At 38.0% G+C, this 6,000-nt stretch overlaps 1 pseudogene; it reads left to right on the top strand.

Annotated features, from left to right (window-relative positions):
* The first annotated feature begins 2,991 nt into the window (after nt 1–2,991).
* LOC114032223 lies at nt 2,992–5,223 on the top strand (annotated as a pseudogene).
* Nucleotides 5,224–6,000: the final 777 nt, after the last annotated feature.

Here is a 6,000-nt window from a genome sequence, read left to right as displayed (position 1 = left end):
TGAGTTTTCAGTCTAGAATTATAGTCCTTTTTATATCCTAAACAACTTATTAAGTGAGTATTTGGCCTAATCATCTGCCTGTTACTATCTATATCTATATTTATATCTATCTATATCAATATATAGATATATATCTAGATATATATGTATATATGAATATATAAAATAAGGTTCTTAAATGTTTTGAAATTATGTCAGAATAATTATGTGTTGATGCAACAGTTTATGGGACCAAGCTGTTATTCTATTAATAATTAAAATGGAATCAGAAACATCTTCAGTTTGGTTTGTAGAAATAAAATTTAGTGCAATCGGTTCTCTTAGAGGAGAGTAACATAGGATAATTTGTGTTACATCAATGGAAAAGTCAATTTTATTTAAGATTCTTATTTAATGTGGAAATAACACTTGATGTTTCCTGTGGTACAAACATATTTTATTATAAACAAAATTATTTGATATGCACTGTTTTGAAATTGATTACTTCAGTGTATCTCCATATCCCATTCCAAGTATTTGCTACAATTGAAGTTAACTTGGTAATTTTATGTAAATTCATTTGTGTATCATAGGTCATCTTCTTATAAGAAGTATTCTGTAATATATGTTTTTATGTGAGGAATATGTCTCTGTTTCTCCTAAGAGGGGAATTAAATAATTGAATTGAATTGAATTGTAATTAAATTAAGTGGTATTTAAATTTGGAGTTCTAAAATAATTAGCAGTTAAAAATTCTAAAGTAAAATAATTGAGTAAAAAATTTGAGAAAACAACAAGATCAAACAAGTGTGTGTGTGTGTGTGTGTGTGTGTGTGTGTGTGTAATTTGGAAGGTTTTAAGAGTTCTGCCTTCTGTGGTATTTAAACTATTTAATTTGTATTTGAATGTCTTACATATATTAATGTAACGGTAACCCTTTAGCTTGTTGTTAACAATGTTTATGTCAGGTACAGAGTTTAGATAAAATAGAAACAGCATGGGGTATTTATAACCTAAATTCTCTGAAGTTTCAGGTGAACTGTGGGCTTCTAATTTGATGTTCCCTTTATAGCTCTGTTATTGATTACATCAGAACCATGAGGTTCAAGCTGGTTTCTACCACACGTACTGGTTGTTAGAGAAGTACACTTTATGACTAGTATGGAAATCTTGTATTGAGATCTGTTTTGTGGTAGATTTTAGCAGAAATGTCTAAGGAGTCTTTACAAGTAACTTGGAGCCAGAAAGGAAGTCCACTGAAGTGGTCCCTTTGAGGACACAATATTTTGCAGACTGCCTCAAGAAGAGATATCCAAGGGATTGTACAACTATATGGGACATCTGAGATCCAAGATGAAATGTGTTGATTGAATGGATATTGGGAAGGGTTACTAAATTGCAAGGAGACTTAATGTTTGTTAATATTGATGTCCATTATTACACCCCTTTGGCTTTTATTTTCTATATCTATTTTCCTTCTCTTGGTTTTCTGGATGTTGTATGATTTTCCCATCTGCATGAACCCTAATTTTGAACATTCTTATTATATGCTTTGTTTATGGTTCGGTTCTGATCTCTCTTTGTAATGGGAACTATCCTCTATCAGCTGCAAGAAGTAAAAGTACCCAAGGTCTCTTGTTAGCTTTCTATCTGTTGACCTTTGTCTTTGTGAAGTATTTCTTTCTCTTGCCTTCAGAAACCCTTTCTGGGTAGTATCCATGAGAATGTTTTACAAAGTGCACTCTCTGTGGTCATCAGCATGCCCAGGGGTCGCTTTTGACCAATGGGGGTGCAGAGATGTTAAGGTGTCCCCTGAACTTCTCTTTTTGAGTTGCCATATTTTGCAGAAACACTGGACCTGTAGTATGCAAGAGGACCTGAATGTGTCAAGGATGAAGCCTCCTGAGCTGATGACACAATTTGTTTTCTGCACCCCAAGCTAGATTCCCTTTGTGTCCTTGGGGTCAAGACAGGAATCAGTCAGTCTGCACCAGACTGAGAAACTCTTTCTGCAGCTGGGACCCTTGTAGATGATCAGACCATCATATCTTCATAGTCTAGCAGTTTCCAAGGGAAAAGAATGCTGCTTTTGTCATTTTATTTATTCATGCTTTCTTCTCCCTGTTGGGAGGAGATTGGTACTTTTTCCTTCCCCTGTGACTTCTCCTTTTTCCCTATAACTTAAATACCAAGGCGTTCCCCACACTGCTGGGCTCCTTTGTATAGGGAGTTCCCACATGGTTGTAATAAATTCAGTTGCGACATGTCTCATGGATTTGTGATATTGTTTTTGGTTAACACTATACATAATATGCTGATTATTTTTTCTTCTGGTTCTGTTGATCATGTACTTTGCTCATTTGCTATTTCATTGATTTAATTTTCTCCTCTCTTCTTTTCAGTCAGATTAGCTAAAGGTTTATCAAGTTCATTATTCTTTTCAAGGAACCAGCCTTTAGTTTTAGATATCATTTCTTTGGAATATATTTGTTTTCAATTTATCTGTTTATCTTCTATTTTCTTTAATATTTTTGTCCTTATTTTAAGCTTGTTTATTTGTTGGCTTTCTAATTTTTCAATTAATATTCGGTTCATTCCTCTTATCTTCTTTGTTGTTAATATATGTTTGTAGGGATATGTTTTTTCCTCCTGAGGTCTGCTTTATCTGCATCCTGGAAATTGTTGGATATTGTTTCATCATCATCATCATCCTCATCATCCTCATCCTCATCATTTTTTTTCAAATACTTGCATTTTAAAAAATTTATTCTTTGAACTTGTCATTATTTAGCAGTTCATTGTTAAGTTGCCATTTGGTTTTCTGTCTTATGTTTGTGCTGTCTAAACCAATTACTATTTTTATTAAGTTATGGTCTGGGTAGTGAGGTGGGGGTTGGGAGCTGACAGCACGTTTTCGTTTCTCCTCTTTGCTCCTTAGTTTCCCCCTCCAGAGCCCAGTGAGCAAACGTTGCAGCCCCGGCTCTTTGACTCACGAGTCCCTACCCTGCCCTGATGGCCACTAGCAGCCTTGCCCACAGCCCGCTGTACCGGGTCCTGGTCCGGGTGTCTGAGAGCTGCTCTGGAATGGAAAGGAAGCTGCAAAAGTATTTCCAGAACCCATGGAGGTCCGGGGGAGGCAAGTGCAGGGTCAAAGTCGGTCCCCATGAAGGCACATTTTGGATAGAGTTTTATAAAAGACAAGCCAAGGAAGGTGTGATAGCAAAGAAAGATCACTCGTTGGTGGTCAGTGCTACATCACATGTGAACATCTTCATAGAAACAAATGAAAACCCAGGAGAGAACAACATTTTGGAGATAAGCCAGCTTTCCTCTCTGACACAGCCACTCTCAGAGGAATTTCCAGATGAAGAAGGTGCTCTTGGCTCCTCTAATTCCTCCATTCAAAAGATATTTCTCGATGTGGAGGTCCAGCTGAACTTCATGCTTTCCAAAGAGCAAAGGGAGAAAATTATTAACCTCTGGCCAAATCTCAAAATAGAGAGAGGCCATGATGGAACTGAGACAGTGATTGGTGACTATGAAGATATTGAAAAAATGTATGAATTCTTAAATGAGAGGATGCAGGGAAATGACCAAAAAGATGATTTTCCCCCCTCAGCCTCAGCAAGAGAAATTGAGCACAATGTATCAAATGACTGTGATAGTTCTAATCTTCACTCAAACCCAAAACGCAAAACAGAAGGGGAGTCAGACTTTATTTCGGTTCCTTCACATTTGTATGAATATTTCAAATATTTCTTTGCTGAAACTCTGGACAGAATAGAAAGTGAGCATCAAGTACATATCAGAAGTATTGTGTCACATCCTATGGGCAACGTGTGTTTAGACTTTGAGCCATCTAAGTCAGGGGACAGGAAAGCGGCTCAAGAAGCTTTTAACACAGCATTTCAGAGGGAAATACAGAATGTGACTCGCCAGGATATTCATTTCACTGATTATAAACTGGCCCTTGATGTTAAAAAAATACTGACTAACTCGTTTAAAAGTCTCCGTATTAAAGGTGAAGGAAAATTCTTAATCCTCTGGGGAAACCCACAGGATATCTTAGGAGCTCAACATTTCATTGAATCAAACTTCTCCCGCAAACAATCTATGGAAATGATGGTTACCCAAAACACAATGAAGAATGAAATTGAGGTCGATACTGTTTATTTGCGTCTTCTGTACCAAGAAATCAGAGAGATAGAGAAAAAATATGACACTGTAATGGAATTGGTGAAAAAACCCCGAACTCGGAAAACCCTTATTATGTTTAAACCAAAACACAAAGACTTAGACCTCTCTGAACTTGCTTATGAAGATTTCCTTGATGACTTTCAGATGCTCTTACCTCAGATTGCCAAAGAGGTAGTTATCCTGAAACCATTACACAAAGAGAGAAAGCGTTGGCCTGAAAAGACATTCTTGGAAGAGTTTGAAATAAAGTACCCCCATGTAAACTTGGAGTGGTGTGAACAAGAACTGACATTGACTGGTTTGCCCAAGTACCTTGCTGAAGCAGTGAAATATGTTAAGAGATATTTTAATATTAATCGTGCCCAGCAGAGACTTAGAGGGAATTGGAATAGAAACTCTAAATCCTCTTTGGACAAAAATGGTGCTCTCTCCAAGGGATTGCCTGGCTGTGGGGACTTAGGAAAAGAGGAGGAGGAAGAGGAGGAGGAGGAGGAGGAAGAGGAGTGTATCATCTGTCTGGAAATCATTCAACAGAAAGAAGTCCTCCCAAAGTGCAAGCATGAGTTCTGTGGCCCTTGTATCAGAGAAGCCATGAAACGTAAGCCAGTATGCCCTATATGCCAGACTTCCTATCATGTTGTGAAAGGGAATCAGCCAGATGGGACAATGACAACCTCTTACAGGACTTCTTCACTTCCCGGTTACAATTCATGTGGCACTATTGTGATTCATTATGACATGCGTGGAGGCATACAGACAGAAGGTCATCCCAACCCAGGAAAACGCTATGAAGGAACAAGACGGGTGGCATACTTACCAAATAATGAAGAAGGACAGCAGGTTTTGAATCTCCTCAGGAGAGCTTTTGACCAAAGGTTGATTTTCACAGTAGGACAGTCTCAGACAGTAGGAGTCAATGATGTGATCACTTGGAATGATATTCATCACAAAACTCTCCAATTCGGTGGGCCAGAAAACTTTGGTTACCCTGACCCCAACTATCTGCAACGAGTCAAACAGGAACTGAAGGCTAAAGGAATTGAGTAAGAGTGCTGACTTCAAGGATTCCTTGAGAGCTGGGCTTGCTGTAGCTGTGGCAAGGAATCAAAGCAATCATTAAAATATATATGTGTGTGTAGGCATCATTTAGAGAAAAATAAAAGAATTTGAGAAGAAATTAGTTTGTTTAGGGGTGAGTGGGATGAACTACTATCTGCTAACCTGTCTAATTTCTTGGAGTTTTTTTACTTCTTATTAGACAAACTGAGAGCCTTGAAGGAATAAAAAGTTGATCTAGTGAGAGCCCAAAGCATATCTCTCAGTGCTTTCCTGCCTGTCTCCATTTTTGCTGTCATCAAGGATGCTGGAGTTAAGGCATCTTACATTGTACCACTTGCACAAGGTGATGACTAAACCTCAGGTCCATTCACATTATTTGTTGTAAGCTATTGGTAGCCTCAAAACTCACCAGAGCTTGCTCCCTTCTAACTGGAATTGTAGCCAGGAACATTAAAAAGATTGGAAGACATCTTGAAGAATATTAGTCTCCAAGTACTTACATGAGTTCTTCACTTCAGAAAGCTATCCTTGGGGCTATGGCAAATTTAATGTAAACTGAGGAGTGGGGAAAGATATTTCTGTCTTCAATCAAGTCCAGTGACTTCCATTCACTTTCATGAACAAATAGAGAAGCCTCTGTTTGGCATTCAAAGCCCTTCATAACCTTGCCCCTGCCTTTACTCCACTGCTATGTACTCTGTGATCCAGTAATAATGGCCTCTTTGACATTTCCTGCACAAGAAACTCCATTTCTCTGGATTGTAC

The sequence above is a fragment of the Vombatus ursinus genome, unplaced genomic scaffold, assembly GCF_900497805.2.
Source record: "Vombatus ursinus unplaced genomic scaffold, bare-nosed wombat genome assembly UNPS02015410.1, whole genome shotgun sequence".
Taxonomy (NCBI): Eukaryota; Metazoa; Chordata; class Mammalia; order Diprotodontia; family Vombatidae; genus Vombatus; species Vombatus ursinus.
The sequence above is the reverse complement of the archived record's forward strand: the minus strand, read 5'-3'. Positions and strand labels throughout refer to the sequence as shown.